Here is a 17,734-nt window from a genome sequence, read left to right on the forward strand (position 1 = left end):
GGGAGGCCAAGGTGGGCAGATCACTTGAGGTCAGGAGTTTGAGACCCAGCCTGGCCAACATGGTGAAACCCCGTCTCTACTAAAAATACAAAAATTAGCCGGGCATGGTGGCGCATGCTTGTGATCCCTGCTACTTGGAAAGCTGAAGCAGGAGAATTGCTTGAACTCAGGAAGTGGACGCTGCAGTGAGCCGAGATTGTGCCACTGCACTCTAGCCTAGGTGACAGAGCGAGACTCTCTCTCTCAAAAAAAAAAAAAATAGTAATTTCCTTCTGTTGGGAGGTTATGGTTTCACTACATGTTGCTGTGCAATTTCTGTTGTGAAGGGGAGCAGATAAGGAGGTTATCTATATACAGTAGAAGTTATTCCCTGCTCAAGAGATTGCTCGATTAGATTTTTTTTTTTTTTTCTAGAACTTGTCTGAGTAAGTGTGGGCTATTTCCAAACTTCTGAAGTAGAACTATCTAGGTTGAAATTATTGGTTAAAGATTTAGGTAGCTTTCCCAGGAGTAATAGGGCTATTAGAAGGAAACATGAATTTAGAGGTCAGGTAAATATTAAGAAGGCACCATCTTGACCCAAAGGGGTGTGAATCTTTTCTTTTGGAGGGAAAGGGCACCATTTGCCCCCATTACCCAAAAGGATTTGGAGGAGAGTTGCTCAGAGAAGATTAGCACACAGAGTAAGCAGCTTTTTTTTTTTTTTTTTCTGAGATAGAGTTTCACTCTTATTGCCCAGGCTGGAGTGCAATAGTGCAATCTCAGCTCATCAAACCTCTGCCTCCCAAGTTCAAGTGGTTCTCCGGTCTCAGCCTCCAGAGTAGCTGGGATTTCAGGCACGTGCCACTATGCCCAACTAATTTTTGTATTTTTAGTAGAGACAGGGTTTCGCCATGTTGGTCAGGCTGTTGTTGAACTCCTGATCTCAGGTGATCTGCCCACCTCGGCCTCCCAAAGTGCTGGGATTACAGGCGTGAGCCACCACACCTGGCCGTAGGCAGCTCTTGAACCCAAAAGAGAAATTTATCATTTTACTTGCTGCCTCCAGAGTTTCCCTTGGCTTTCTTTTTTTGATGGTGATATCTGATTTGGAAGTCAGCCAGAGCAGAGAGCCCCTTCAGCTCAAGGTCATCAGGGGTTGGGATTCTGCCCCAGGGACTGTTTGGCCCTCAGGGCAGTCCTGTTTCCAGTGCCTGAGCTTGTAGCAGAGGGGGCAAGCCATGTGGGTATTTTTTCCCATTTACCCCATTGGGGCAGTTTGCCTTCTAGTGCCTGGCTTCCTGCACCAATGGCAGTGACCTGGGAGGGTATTCTGAGGGCAGCCTGGAGGGGGCTGGAGAGCTTGTGAAGCAGCCAATAGTTGAGTCTACCTCTGGTCCCTCCTCTTTGTAGCCCTGTCCTCCTTGTTGGACATGTTTATAAAAACTGCGGAGGTAAACTTGAAGATTTCCTGCATAAGGGCATGGAGTTCTAAGGCTGACTTTTGTAATTTTCTTCCAGTCTATTTTTAGGCCAAACAGTATTCCAAAGGAAAATTAGTTGTTTTTTTTTTTTAATTTTAAGGTTTGGGGGAATCAAACTTTTCCTGGTTTTTGGGAATGCATCTGAGAGGCATGTCCTGTGATATGGAGATGTGACTACCCACCTGCAAAGAGAGAACAGAGGAGGAAAAAAGGAAAAAGAAGATGTCCCCTCTTATTTTCCTGTTATCCTGAATAGTGTCACCTATTCATCCTTCGGGTTCTGGAATGAACCAGTCTTACCGTGTACTCTTAACCTTGGTCCCATCTCCTCACAATTACCCACTAGAGAACTGAGGAGATACTGAAGTGAACAGTGGGCCCCCTGTCCATCCTTGGGGTTCTGGAATGAAGCGGTCTTTCCGTGGATGCCTAACCTTGCCTTCATTTCTATTCTAATGAAAATGCGTAGCGTGGGACCAACTTTCACCTCTGTCCTCTGGGTCTCTTGTGCCTGCAGCCTTGGGCCAACCTATATCCTTGTCTCCATGACCTTATAGTGGCTCTCGCTTGGAGCATTTTTGTAACAAAATGATTATCTCTGTCCTCAGATTCCCATCTCCCATGCTCATTAAGTAGACAAGCAGCCTGTTTTTCAGCTAACTGCCAAAAGGGACTGGACTTCTCTCCCTGCTTCCTTCTAATATGGCCTTGAAGGTGTTGATGCATGTTGGGAAGGGCATGGAAATGATTAGAGAAATGGATTCTACAGGAGGAAGTGGGAGGAAGCGAGAGGAATACTCATGGAAAGCCTTTGTAAAAGGAAAATAAATCTTGGGGCCTCAAAATCACTAAGCTAAAGTGAAAAGTCAAGATGAGAGCTACTCAGGGCAAACCTGCCTCCCATTCTATTTGAAGTCACCCCTCTGCTCACTGAGATAAATGCGTATCTGATTGACTCCTTTGGAAAGACTCATCAGAAACTCAAAAGGGCTGGGTGCAGTGGCTCACACCTATAATCCCAGCACTTTGAGAGTCTAAGGGAGGCAGATCACTTGAAGTCAGGAGTTCAAGACCAGCCTGGCCAACATGGCGAAACCCCATCTCTACTAAAAATACAAAAATTAGATGGCATGATGGCATGCACCTGTCATCCCAGCTACTCGGGAGGCTGAGGCAGGAGAATTATTTGAACCTGGGAGGCAGAGGTTGCAGTGAGCCAAGATTGCGCCACTGCACTTCAGACTGGGTAACAGTGTGACACTCTGTCAAAAAAAAGAAAGAGAGAGACGAAGGAAGGAAGGAAGGAAGGAAGGAAGGAAGGAAGGAAGGAAGGAAGGAAGGAAGGAAGGAGAGAAAGAAAGAAAAAAGAAAGAAGGAAGAAAGAAAGAAGAAAGGAAGGGAGGGAGGGAGGGAGGGAGGGAGGGGAGAGAAACTCAAAAGAATGCAACCATTTGTCTCTTACCTACCTATGACCTGGAAGCCCCCTCCCTGCTTTGAGTTGTCCTGTCTTTTACAGACAGAACCAATGTTCATCTTACATCTGTTGACTGATATCTCATGTCTCCCTAAAATGTGTAAAATCAAACTGTGCTCTGACCACCTTGGGCACATGTGGTCAGGACCTCCTGAGGCTGTGTCACGTGTGTGCATTCTCAACCTTGGCAAAATAAAGTTAACTGAGACCTGTCTTGGATTTTTCAGGGTTCACAATAATAACCTAACCTGTTATAGTGCTGTGTATGATTTTTTGTTCTTTTCCTGACTTCACACCCTAGCTTTCTCCTAATTCTCCCCATTTTGACACCTTGGTCTTCAGTTGTACATTCATATAAAACTCTAATTTCACACTAAACTGGTTGCATGAACTCTTCAAAACATCTTGCAACAGATCAATCAACAAGTATTTATTGTGTGCATACCATGTACCCAGAAAGGTATTTAATCTTTTATAGGCAAGGACAGCTGCAGATTTGCTTATTTCCTGCACTGAGTGTTACTTAGTTGATAGGCCATCTGGCTTCAGTTTTTTGTTTTTTTATTTTTAGTTGCAGTGATTGAAAACAATGCTTTAAAATCTATATTCCAGCCAGACACAGTGGCTCACACCTGTAATCCCAGCACTTTGGGAGGCTGAGGCAGGCAGATCACCTGAGCTGAGGAGTTCGAGACTAACCTGGCAAACATGGTGAAACCCCATCTCTACTAAAAATACAAAAAATTAGCCGGCCATGGAAGCACATGCCTGTAATCCCAGCTACCTGGGAGGCTGAGGCACAAGAATCCCTTGAACCTGGGAGGTGGAGGTTGCAGTGAGCCGAGATTGCACCACTGCACTCCAGCCTGAGTGACAGAGCAAAACTCTGACTCAAAAAAAAATATATATATATATATATAAATAAAATAAAATCTATATTCTTATCCAGATCTCTTGGTCCAAGAAAAAAGCAAAGTGTGGGAAAGAGCAATAAATATTTGTGGAATGAATTGTTATCATGTTCGATTTTCTGATTTATTTTATTTAGCATTATATATACTTTTGCTATGTTTTGTACAAAGTACTTATGGAATCGTTGTCTAGAAGTCCAGTATGCATTAAAATGGTCACTAGAAATGTGGTTCTAAAGCCAAAAGATGGAGATTTCATTAGAATGTAGAAGAGGAAACATAAATTTAACTCAATTAGTAAATATTATTTTAGCTCATTCCTTATACTAGAAATTATAGCTGGCACTGGATATACAAAAATGAATATCACTGGCTTCATCAAGTTCAATCCCTTCTCACATTTTTTTTTTTTTTTTTTTTTTTTTTTTTTTTTTTTTTTTGACACAGAGTCTCGCTCTGTAACCCAGGCTGGAGTGCAGTGGCGTAATCTTGGCTCACTGCAACCTCCGCCCCTCAAGTTTAAGCAATTTCTCCTGCCTCAGCCTCCAGAGTAGCTGAGATTACAGGCACACACCACCATGCCCGACTAATTTTTGTATTTTTAGTAGAGATTGGGGTTTCACCAGGTTGGCCAGGATGGTCTCAAACTCCTGACCTCGTGATCCACCAGCCTCAGCCTCCCAAAGTGCTGGGATTACAGGTGTGAGCCACCGCGCCTGTCCCCTTCTCACCTTTTCATCAGATTATTTCATTAGTCTCTTGACTACACTGCCTCCCTCCAGTCTTGTCCCTCTTTAAGCTATCCACCACCTCACCACAGTAGACTATCTAAAACCTAGTACTTTTTACTTTTTTTTTAGAGACAGGGTCTCGCTCTGTTGCCCAGTTTGAAATACAGTGGCACAATCATGGCTCACTGCTGCTTCAACCTCCTGGACTCAAGCCATCCTCCCTCCTCAGCCTCTGAGAGTACCCAGGACTACGGGCACATGCTACCACACCTGGTGTTTTGTTTTGTTTTGTTTTGCTTTGCTTTGCTTTGTTTTGTTTTGTTTGAGATGGAGTTTCGCTCTTGTTGCTTGGACTGGAGTGCAGTGGAACGATCTCGCATCACTGCAAGCTCTGCCTCCCAGGTTCAAGCGATTCTCCTGCCTCAGCATCCCGAGTAGCTGGGATTATAGGCCTGAGCCACCATGCCCGGCTAATTTTTGTATTTTTAGTAGAGATGGAGTTTTGCCATGTTGGCCAGGCTGGTCACTCCTGGCCTCAGGTGATCCACCTGCCTCAGCCTCCCAAAGTGCTGGGATTACAGGCGTGAGCCACCACGCCTGGCCACACCTGGCTAATTTTTAAAATACTTTTGTAGAGACGGAGTCTTACTATGATTCCCAGGCTGAACTGGAACTCCTGGGCCCAAACAATCATCCTTTCTTGGCCTGTCAAAGTGCTGGGATTACAGGCATGAGCCACTAGACCTAGCATCTAAAGTATTTTTCTTTTTCTTTTTTTTTTTTTTTTTTTTGAGGTGGAGTATTGCTCTGTCACCCGGGCTGGAGTGCAGTGGTGCAGTCTCGGCTCACTGCAATCTCCATCTCCCGGCTTCAAGCCATTCTCCTGCCTCAACCTTCCAAGTAGCTGGGATTACAGGCATGCGCCACCACACCTGACTAATCTTCGTATTTTTAGTAGAGATGGGGTTTCACTATGTTGGCCAGGCTGGTCTCAAACTCCTGAGCTCAAGTAATCCTCCCACCTCAGCCTCCCAAAGTGCCGGGATTACAGGCATGAGCCACCGCACCTGGCCACCTGGCTTCTAAAATCTAAATCCAATTTTGCTTAAAACCAACCCCAGCAGAAAGTCCGGTTCTTTAGCATCCTAGATAAGACCATCGGGACATTCCTCCCTCTTTTTGTCTCCTATCACTCTCTCTGCCTTGACATTTATGTTCTAGTTCTATCTAATTTCTTAGGCTTTCTGCACACATACCATATTAATATGTATTATAGTGATATTCAGACCATATTAGTTTACACCTCTGAGCCTTTGCTCAGGACCTGAGCCCCTGCCAGCCTTGCATTTCTTAAGTGTCTTCGTCCAGCCCAATTTTATTCTTTCTTCAAAGCTCAGCTCACTTCCTCCCTGAAGGCTTTCCTGAATTTGCTGGGTAAGTAATGTAAGTTCTTCCATATGTCTGAGCTTACCTCTAACATTGCACCTAGCATATTATATTAAAAGAACCTGTGGAAGTGTCTTTCCTCTCCCCACTGGCTCTTTTGAGGACAGAGACCATGTCCTTTTCATCTTTGTACTCCCAGTATCCATCAGGGTCCCTGGCCCATAGTTTATCCTTTTAACAATTTTTTATTGAATCGAATGAAACCGAATTGATTTTCTTTAAGACATTTACCCCTTCTTTGACTTTTATATTTGTCAAATGAAATTAAATTTTGCTAATACATTCTTATACTAACTAACACAACCTACCAAGTCTTGGAAAAGATGTGTCATTTTCATCTACTAATATTATTTTTTAATGTTGGCCAGATGCAGGTGGCTTATGCCTGTAATTCCAGCACTTTGGGAAGCTGAGAAGGAAGGATCACTTGAACTCAGGAGTTTGAGACCAGCCTGGGCAACATGTCAAGACCCTGTCTCTACAAAAAATACAAAAATTATAGGGGCATGGTGGTTCGCACTTGCAGTCCCAGCTACTTGCAAGACTGAGGATGGAGGATCGCTTGACCCCAGACGGTCAAGACTGTGGTGAGCTGAGATCATGCCACTGCACTCCAGCCAGGGCAATAGGGTGAGACTCTGTCTCAAAAACAACAAAAGAAAAAAAAATAGCAGGAACATGGTGAATTTGGAACAAATAACCCAAGGAGAAGGAGGGGAAGGATCAGGAGAGAGGAGGTGGGCCATCTAGCATTTTTGACATCATGAGTGGGTTTTTTTTTTTTTTTTTTTTTTTGAGATGGAGTCTCACTGTGTTGCCCAGGCTGGAGTGCAGTGGTGCAGTCTCAGCTCACTGCAACCTCAACCTCCAGGGTTCAAGTGATTCTCCCACCTCAGCCTCCCGAGTAGCCGGGATTACAGGCACCCGCCACCATGCCTGACTAATTTTTGTATTTTTAGTAGAGACGAGGTTTCAACAAGGTTTCACTATGTTGGCCGGCCAGGCTGGTCTGGAGCTCCTGGCCTCAATTGATCTGCCCACCTCAGTCTTTCAAAGTGGATCCTTTTTAATTATCAAGAAATGAAATAGGTCAGGCACAGTGGCTCATGCCTGTGTAATCCCAGCACTTTGGGAGGCTGACGTGGGAGGATCATTTGAGCCCACGAGGTCGAGATTGCAGTGAGTCCTGAGATTGCACAACTGTACTCCAGCCTGGGTGACAGAGCAAGACCCTACCTCAAAAAAAAAAAAGAAATGAAATAAATGACTATAATGACCAGAGAAGAAATAGAGACAATGAAAAGTTACCTTTACTGAACTTTATATATATGTATACTAGTATAAAAAGTAAAAATAAATATTATAGTACAAAAAAGGAAAACAGCACAACTGTTTATTCAAAAGATCTCATACCTACCTACTAGTTTGAACTTTGATCCATTGGTTACATACTGATACAATAATATTTTATGTAAATAATTGTCCAGTAACTAATAAACACGTTTGAATAAAAGCAAACCACCTGCAAAAGGTACAATTTAGGCAGCTACTAAATTGTACCACTGATGTAACTTTGGATTTTCTTAACTCCTTTTCTAGATTTAAAGCTATTAAAAATTTTTAAATAATACTACATTTAATTGTAATGATATATTCAAATTTGGTAAAATACTTCATATATGAACTAACACTTGTACTTAACCAAATCAAAATATCACAACTTGCAGTTTATATTCTATCTCACTGTTTTTTTTTTGTGGGATATTTTGTGTGTGTTTTTTGGTATTTTTGAGACAGAGTCTCACACTGTTGCCAGGCTGGAGTGCAGTGATGCAATCTCAGTTCACTGCAACTTCCACCTCCTGGGTTCAAGCGATTCTCCTGCTTCAGCCTCCGGAGTAAACAAGACTACAGTTGCGCACCACCACGCCCAGCTAATTTTTGTATTTTTAGTAGAAACGGGGTTTCGAGGCCGGGCGCGGTGGCTCAAGCCTGTAATCCCAGCACTTTGGGAGGCCGAGGCAGGCGGATCACGAGGTCAGGAGATCGAGACCATCCTGGCTAACATGGTGAAACCCCGTCTCTACTAAAAAATACAAAAAACTAGCCGGGCGAGGTGGCGGGCGCCTGTAGTCCCAGCTACTCGGGAGGCTGAGGCAGGAGAATGGCGTGAACCCGGGAGGCGGAGCTTGCAGTGAGCTGAGATCCGGCCACTGCACTCCAGCCCGGGCCACAGAGCGAGACTCCGTCTCAAAAAAAAAAAAAGAAAGAAATGGGGTTTCGCCCTGTTGGTCAGGCTAGTCTCGACCTCCTGACCTCAGGTGATCTGCCTGCCTCAGCCTCCCAGAGTGCTGAGATTACAGGTGTGAGCCACCACACCTGGCCTCCTATCTCACTGTTTTAAATTTTAAACACAAATTTAAAAGTTAGGTGGTCATACAGAATGTCAGAAACGAAGTAATTCAAATTCTATTTCTTCTATACAAGAAACAGTGTGCTGTCATATCGTATTACATATTACTATACTATCATTGTTTATATCAAATCTGCTAAAACTCAAACATATGTAATAGCACAAGGGTCGGAGACATGAACTATGTCCTAAGTGAGGCGAATCATTGTGAATCTTCATGAACTTATTCCTAAAATGAATGTGTATAGCTGAGTTCATGTGTGACAGGAACCAAGTGTTTACACTGGAGCTCTGCCAATTAACTTCCAATTAGAATACCATGTTTATTAAAAGATAACTAATAAAACTGTGTCAATTTGAAAGTATTAAAACTCTCAACAATCCAGGCACAGTGTCGTTGTACACTTGTAGTCCCAGCTACTCGGGCGGCTGAGGCAGGAGAATTGCTTGAGCCCGGGAGGTTGAATCCAGACTGGGCAATACAGCAAGCCCTCATCTCTGAAAGATAAAACATTTAAAAAAAGAAAAAACACCTCTTATGATCTGGCACAGTGGCTCATGCTTGTAATCCCAGAACTTTGGGAGGTCGAGGTGGACGATCAAGGTGGGCGGATCACTTGAGCCCAGAAGTTCGAGGCTAGCCTGGGCAATATAGTGAGACCTTGTCTCTACCCAAAAAAAAAAAAAAAAAAAAATTAGCTGGGCATGTTGGTGTGTGCCTGTAGTCTCAGCTACTCAGGAGGCTGAGGTAGGAGGATTGCTTGAACCCAGGATGCGGAGGTTACAGTGAGCCGAGATGGTGCCACTGCACTCCAGCCTGGGCAACAGAGCAAGATCCTGTCTCAAAACAAACAAAAACACCTCTCAACAGTAATTGCAGACAGATTCTTTAGGCATGATTTTTTTTTTATCATAGCTAAAAGGCTGAGAAGTGATTAACAAAATATTTTTTTCTAGAAGAGGAGAAGGTTATCGCTCAGATTAGTGTATTAATCCATTTTTTGTTGCTATCAAGGAATACCTGAGGCTAGGTAATTTATAAAGAGAAGAGGTTTGTTTGACTCATGGTTCTGCAGGCTGCATGAACAGCAGGTGCTGCCATCTGCTTCTGGTAAGGGCTTCAGAGAGCATCCAATCATAGCAGAAGAGGAAGGGGAGCTGGCATTCACATGGTGAGGGGGAAGCAAGAAAGAGGAGGGAGGCCGGGCACAATAGCTTACGCCTGTAATCCCAGCACTTTGGGAGGCCGAGGCAGGTGGATCATCTGAGGTCAGGAGTTCAAGACCAGCCTGGTCAACATGGTGAAACCCCATCTCTACTAAAATTACAAAAATCAGCCAGGTGTGGTGGCATGTACCTGTAATCCTAGCTACTTGGGAGGCTGAGGCAGGAAAATTGCTTGAACCTGGGAGGTGGAGGTTGCAGTGAGCGGAGATCACTCTGCTGCACTCCAGCCTGGGCAACAGAGCAAGAATCTGTCTCAAAATAAACAAAAGAGGGAGGTGCCAGACTTTTTAATAACCAGATCTCCTAGAACTAATAGAGCAAGAGCTCACTCATTATTATGGGGTGGGGTGAGCACCAAGCCATTCATCAGGGATCTGCCCCCATGACCCAAACACCTCCAGTATTGGGGCTCACATTTCTTTTTTTTTTTTTTTTTTTTTCTGAGACGGAGTCTCGCTCTGCCGCCCAGGCTGGAGTGCAGTGGCCAGATCTCAGCTCACTGCAAGCCTCCGGAGTAGCTGGGACTACAGGCGCCTGCCACCTCGCCTGGCTAGTTTTTTGTATTTTTTTAGTAGAGACGGGGTTTCACCGTATTAGCCAGGATGGTCTCGATCTCCGGACCTCGTGATCCGCCCGTCTCGGCCTCCCAAAGTGCTGGGATTACAGGCTTGAGCCACCGCGCCCGGCCGGGGCTCACATTTCAACATGAGATTTGGAAAGGACAAACATCCACACTATATCAATTGGCTAAAATTTCCGGCACATAGTGATAATGAAAATCATACCAAATTTGTTTTATTTAGCCAATTTTTTTGCAAACAGAAGTAGAAGTAATAAAATTTTAGCTTGTTTGTTCTGTTGTACATTTAAGCCTACTCACTACAAAACCTTTACCAAAGATTTAAGAGCAACAGTTGGGAAATAGAGAGTACACATAGTTAGAGGGTCTACAGAATCTCTGAAGCGCACAGCACACACTTATCCAGCTCATGCTCTGCACCCATGGTGAGTTCCTCCTCTGCCCTGTGGAAACGGTGGCTACAGTCAAGGGGGCTATTTGGTCTGTGGCAAGGAGAGCAAGGACTTCTGGGACAGGAGATGGCTGTGGACCTGGTGAGATGGACCCTACTGAGGAGAGGGGCGTGAGAGTAACTCCTATACTTCCGTGCCAGCTTTTCTTCACCCCCAATTTACAAACAGGTCTCTATGTGTGGGTACGCACACAGACCACATCTTGTCGTTTTACCATGCTCCAATTCTCTTTGGAATTCAGACTTTTGTTTTTGTTTCTGTTGCCCAGGCCGGAGTGCAGTGGTGCGAACTCGGCTCATTGAAACCTGCACCTCTCAGGTTCAAGCGATTCTCTTGCCTCAGCCTCCTGAGTAGCTGGGATTACAGGCACGTGCCACCATGCCTGGCTAATTTTTGTATTTTTAGTAGAGACGGGGTTTCACCATGTTGGCCAGGCTGGTCTTGAACTCCTGACCTCACGTGATCATCCTGCCTCGGCCTCTCAAAGTGCTGGGAGTGAGACACTGCGCCTGGCCTGTTTTTGTTTTGAGATAGGGTCTCATTCTGTTGCCCAGGCTGGAGTTCAGTGGTGTGATCTCAGCTTACTGCAACCTCCACTTCCCGGGCTTAAGCAATCCTCTCACCTCAGGCTCCCCAGTAGCTGGGACTACTAGGCACTTGCCATCACACCAGCTAATTTTTTGTATTTTTTTTTGTAGAGACAAGGTCTTGCCATGTTGCCCAGGCTGGTCTTGAACTCTTGGACTCAAGTGATCACTCGTCTTAGCCTTCTAAAGTGCTGGGATTACAGGCGTGAGCCACCATGGCCAGCCAAGACATTTTAAGTATATTTTAAAGTGAGTATCAGAAGAATGAAACAGGAGGCATTAAAGAGAATAGCCATAAAAACAATCAGAGAAGGAGAGCAGAACAGAAAGAAAAGGGAGCAAATTAGAAGATGAGAAGAAATGTTGGCAGAAACACAGAGTAAATAGTATAAATTCCCTACATTCACATCAATTGGCAACAGGAGAAGTGACTAAAGATTCAACATGGTCAAGAAAAATTCAACTAGAAATTTTTTTAAGTTACATTAATTTTCATTGGGAGAAGTTGAATAAATGGGAACTCAGTACTGTTTTTGCAACTTTTTGTGAGGCAAAGTATTTCAAAACGAAAAGTATATGCATATTATCTTAGCCCATTTGTGCTGCTATAAAGGAATAACTGAGGCTAGGTAATTTATAAAGAAAAGAGGTTTTGGCGGGTGTGGTGGCTTGCACCTGTAACCCCAGCACTTTGGGAGGCTGAGGTGGGCAGATCACTTGAGCCCAGGAGTTCAAGCCCAGCCTGGGCAGCATAGCAAGACCTTGTCTCTAATTTTTAAAAAAATTAACCAGGCAGGGTGGCCCCCACCTGTAGTCCCAGCTACTCAGGAGGCTGAGGTAGGAGTGTCAATTGAGCCCAGGAGGTCAAGGCTGCAGTGAGCTGAGATCAAACCACTGCACTCCATCCAGCCTGGGTGACAGAGGAGACCCTGTCTCAGAAAAATAAGTAAATAAAAATAAAAATAAAAATGTTAAGTTAATTGTAAAACAGCCTGAGGCAGGTCCTTCCGGAGTTTTTCCAGAAGAAGGCATTGTTACCATAGGAGATGAGAGTTCCATGTGTGTTATTTCCCTTGGAGACCGTCAAGTGGTATAAAATATGGAGGAGAAAGACAGTGATTTTGATTATTCAGACTCTGTGTAGGTCTAGACTAATGCATGTATTTGTGTCTTAGTTTTTAACAAAAAAGTTTAAAAAGAAAAAAAAATTTAATAGAACAAAGAATCAGGATATAAAGAATAAGGTAAGAAAAAAGGATAATAAGGATATAAAGAATAAGGTAATAAGGCTATAAAGAAAGAAAACAGTTTTTAGACGGCTGTGTAATGTGTTTATGTTGCACGTTAAGAGTTGTTAAAAACAAAAAGTTTTGTTGGCCAGGTGCAGTGGTTCACGCCTGTAATCCCAGCACTTTGTGAGGCCGAGGTGGGTAGATCATTTGAGTCAGGAGTTTGACACCAGCCTCGCCAACATGGTGAAACCCCATCTCTACTAAAAATAGAAAAATTAGCCGGGCAGGAGTGGCATGCACCTGTAATCCCAGGTACTCAGGAGGCTGAAGCAGAATAGCTTGAGCCTGGGAGACGGAGGTTGCGGTGAGCCGAGATTGCACCACTGCACTCCAGTCTGGGCGACAGAGTGAGACCCTGCCTCAAAAAAAAAAAAAAAAATTAGCTGGGCCTGGTGGCAGGCATCTGTAATCCCAGCTACTGGGGAAGCTGAGGCAGAAGAATGGCTTGAACCCGGGAGGCGGAGGTTGCAGTGAGCCGAGATCATGCCACTGCACTCCAGCCCGGGCAACAGAGGGAGTACTCTGTCTTAAAACAAAAGAGTCAAAAAGTTTTTTTTTTTTAATTAAAAACTTTATAAAGTCAAAAAGTTATAGTAAGCTAAGGGTAATTTATTATTGAAGAAAAATATTATTTAATAAATTTAGTGTAAACTAAGCATACAGTGTGTATAAAGTCTACAGAAGTAGAATGTCCTAGGCCTTCACATTCATCCACCACTCACTGACTCACGCAGAGCAACTTCCAGTCCTGCAAGCTCCATTCATGCTAAGTGCTCTACACAGGTGTACTGTATTTTATCTTTTACACTATATTTGTACTGTACCTTTTCTATGTTTAGATATGTTTAGGGCCGGGTGTGGTGGCTCACACTTGTGATCCCAGCACTTTGGGAGGTTGAGGTGGGCAGATCACTTGAGCTCAGGAGTTCAAGACAAGCCTGGGCAACATGGTAAAACCCCATCTCTACAAAAAATACAAAAATTACTGAGCGTGGTAGCATGTGCCCATAGTTCCAGCTACTAGGAAGGCTGAGATGGGAGGATCGCTCCAGCCCAGGAGGCAGAGGTTGCAGTGAGCTGTGATCACACCACTACACTCCAGCCTGGGTGACAGAGCAAGACTGCCTTAAAAATAAAAGTAGACATATTAGATACACAAATGCTTACCACTGTGTTACAGTTGCCTGCAGTATTCAGTACAGTAACATGCTGCACAGGTTTGTAGTCTAGGAGCCATAGGCTCTGTGTAAATTTGTTTTTTGTTTTGTTTTTTTTTTTTTTTTTTGAGACGGAGTCTCGCTCTGTCGCCCAGGCTGGAGTGCAGTGGCCGGATCTCAGCTCACTGCAAGCTCCGCCTCCCGGGTTTACGCCATTCTCCTGCCTTAGCCTCCCGAGTAGCTGGGACTACAGGCGCCTGCCACCTCGCCCGGCTAGTTTTTTGTATTTTTTAGTAGAGACGGGGTTTCACCGTGTTAGCCAGGATGGTCTCGATCTCCTGACCTCGTGATCCGCCCATCTCGGCCTCCCAAAGTGCTGGGATTACAGGCTTGAGCCACCGCGCCCGGCCGGCTCTATGTAAATTTGATGTTTGTACAATGACAAAATCACCTAATGACACATTTCTCAGAAAGTATCCCCATCGTTAAGCAAAGCATGACTGCATTTCTTTTCCTGCAGAGCTGCCATTTCTGTTTTGGTTCATGTTTATCCATTTATTGATTAACATTGGCATCATTTGTAAATGCCCCAACTGTTAACTATGTTTTATTCACTGGAACCTATAATTTGTCTTTTATTCTTGTTCATTCTGCTTTCAAATTAAGGTGTTAACATTATTCCCACTTTTAGGACAGAATTCTTGAACCAAAAACAAAAGTCTCAAAGCTCTGTACTCTAGTGGTATAAAGAACTCCTCAAGAAGCAGCCTATGTAAAGGGCAGGGAGGGAGGACAGAATTGTAATTTGCAGATTACGCTACTGACTGTATGTGGCCACCAGGGGGAGGTTACATTGCGAGGCTCTGTTTTAGAGGTGGAGCCCCCTGCAACATTTTTCTTCAGGTGTAATCTTTGCCTTTGACCTGCTCCAAACCCAAATATGTATCCCAGTTAGAGGACCAAATTGGTTAGACAGTTCAGTGCTGTTTTCCTTATATAATGTAATGCCTGGGGCCTTTTTCCACTTATTTGTTGCTTCACCAAAGTGGTTAAGAGGCCAGTGTGACAAAGCAAGCGTTCTAAGCAGAAGTGAGGTCCTGAAGATCCCAATTCTGACCATTACTTTTGTGCCCAGGAGCTCCAGTAGATCACATAGCAAAAAAAACAAATTGAACTCAGCTTTTCACAAAGATGTGTGCTTCTGTTACAATTCAAATAGATCACTCTCGGCCGGGCACAGTGGCTCACGCCTGTAATCCCAGCACTTTGGGACGCCAAGGCAGGCAGATCACTTGAGGTCAGGAGTTCGAGATCAGCCTGGCCAAAATGGCAAAACCCCATCTCTACTAAAAATACAAAAATTAGCCAGGCATGGTGGCATGCACCCTGTAATCCCAGCTACTTGGGAGGCTGAGGCAGGAGAATTGTTTGAACCTGGGAGGCAGAGGTTGCAGTGAGCCAAGATCCCGCCACTGCACTCCAGCCTAGGCAACAGAGCAAGACTGTGTCTCAAACAAACAAACAAACGTAGATCACTCTCAAAGGTGGTTGACAAAAAAATCTGGGCATCCTGGATACTGAAAAGATAACAGGATCTCCACCATGACATAAGCTACACTACAACCATGAAGTAAGAAGTCCACCACAATCTGAGCACTACTTGTCCATTTCACAGATGAGAAATTGAGAGGATAATCTCATAAACAAAAGATCCAGTCAATATTGCAGTCATTTGTCACTGATAGGCAACAGGAATATTCCAGCGTTTATAATTTATAAGATACAGAAGTGGGTCGGGCGCAGTGGCTCACACCTGTAATCCCAGCACTTTGGGAGGTCAAGGTGGGTGGGCCACCTGAGGTCAGGAGTTCAAGACCAGCCTGGCCAAGATGGTGAAACCTTGTCTCTATTAAAAATACAAAAATTAGCCGGGCGCGGTGGCAGGTGCCTGTAACCCCAGCTACTCGGAGGCTGAGTCAGGAGAATCACTTGAACCCAGGGGGCGGAGGTTGTAGTGAGCGGAGATTGCGTCACCGCACTCCAGCCTGGGTGACAGACTGAGACTCTGTCTCAAAAAAAAAAAAAAAAAAAAAAGAGATACAGAAATGATAGGTCCTTTTATAATGAACAGGTAACCAATTTCATTGAAATTGCCTCTACTTCATATCTCTATTGCTAAAATTACTCAAAGAAATGTGCCCAAATTTATCCACCAACTTAAAGAGTCAATTTGATTTAGTGATCTTCTTTTCCTTTTATCCAAGTCTTTGGATTCTCTTGTAATACTCCCAGGTAGAAGTAAAATTGTTTGGACATAGGTATTACTCAATAAATTCAGTTTATTGCCCTTTGTGTGCTATGAAAAATTTGGTCCTCTCAGTCCAAAAGGGACTCCATGAAAATATAGTTCTATAGAGTCAATTAAAAAATGGTTGTTTAGTAAGCAAGATTATCCAAAAGCTATTCCATCCTTCCCATCCCTCTAACTTATCTTCACCCAAAATAAAATTCTGAAGAGTTTCATCCATTTCATTACTTGTCTGCTCCCTCTGCTTAACAATACCATATACCTCTTAGGCCAGGCACGGTGGCACATGCGTGTAATCCCAGCACTTTGGGAGACTGAGGTGGGTGGACTGCTTGAGCCCAGAAGTTTGAGATGAGCCTGGGCAACATGGCAAAACCTCATCTCTACAAGGAATACAAAAATTAGTCGGGCATGGTGGCACTCACCTGTAGTGCCAGGTACTTTGGAGGGTAAGGTGGGAGGATCACTTGAGCCCAGGAGATTGAGGCTACAGTGAGCCATGATCATGCCACTGCACTCCAGCCTGGGTAACAGAGTAAGACCCTGTCTCAAAAATAAATAAACACCGGCACAGCAAACACCAGGACTCCAAGATGGCGTCAGTTGTACCAGTGAAGGACAAGAAACTTCTGGAGTTCAAACTAGGGGAGCTGCCAAGCTGGATCTTGATGTGGGACTTTAGCCCTAGTGGCACTGCCAGAGCGTCTCAAAGAGGTTACTACCGGTACTACAAGTACATCAACGTGAAGACGGGATCATCTCGGCGGTTACCATGGTGCTGGCAGCCTACTTGCTCTTCAGCTACTGACTTTCCTACAAGGAGCTCAAGCACCAGCGGCTACACAAGTACCACTGAAGAAAAGGGCACGCTCTGCACTCCCCCACATGACCTTCTTGGCCCGAGTCCCTCCGTAAGGAACACAACCTCGATCATTGCTGAATCCTTTCATATTCAGTGGGAATATGAAAGTGGGAATTAACCTCCAAGTAAAAGATGACTGGTACATGGCCGGGCGCGGTGGCTCAAGCCTGCAATCCCAGCACTTTGGGAGGCCGAGACGGGTGGGTCACAAGGTCAGGAGATAGAGACCATCCTGGCTAACACGGTGAAACCCCGTCTCTACTAAAAATACAAAAAACTAGCCGGGCGAGGTAGCGGGAGCCTGTAGTCCCAGCTGCTCCGGAGGCTGAGGCAGGAGAATGGCGTGAAACCGCGAGGCGGAGCTTGCAGTGAGCTGAGATCCGGCCACTGCACTCCAGCCTGGGCAACAGAGCGAGACTCCGTCTCAAAAAAAAAAAAAAAAAGGTGACTGGTACATGAAAAATAAATAAATAAACAAACAACCAGATAAATAAATATGCAATACCATGTACCTGCTGTTGATCTGACTTTTCTATAACATTGCTCTCAACTTCATTCATTCATTCTTTAGGAAAGATTTACTTGGAAGATGTTCAATTTTGTGAAAGAGACAGATATGAAACAATAAGGCTATTTTTGTGGGTAAACACATAGAAATATCATTGTGGAAACTTTCTCCGAATTAAAAATCCAGTATAAAATTCCAGATCCACCTTTTTTTTTTTTTTTTTTTTTTTGAGATGGAGTCTCTGTTGCCCAGGCTGGAGTGCAGTGGCACAATCTAGGCTCACTGCAACCTCCAACTCCCAGGTTTGGTCAAGTAGTTCTCCT

At 44.4% G+C, this 17,734-nt stretch overlaps 1 pseudogene; it reads left to right on the forward strand.

The window, feature by feature from the left end:
- The first annotated feature begins 16,634 nt into the window (after positions 1-16,634).
- On the forward strand, positions 16,635-16,897 carry LOC104658539 (annotated as a pseudogene).
- The last annotated feature ends 837 nt before the right edge of the window (positions 16,898-17,734 follow it).

The sequence above is a fragment of the Rhinopithecus roxellana genome, chromosome 9 (genome assembly GCF_007565055.1).
Source record: "Rhinopithecus roxellana isolate Shanxi Qingling chromosome 9, ASM756505v1, whole genome shotgun sequence".
NCBI lineage: Eukaryota > Metazoa > Chordata > Mammalia > Primates > Cercopithecidae > Rhinopithecus > Rhinopithecus roxellana.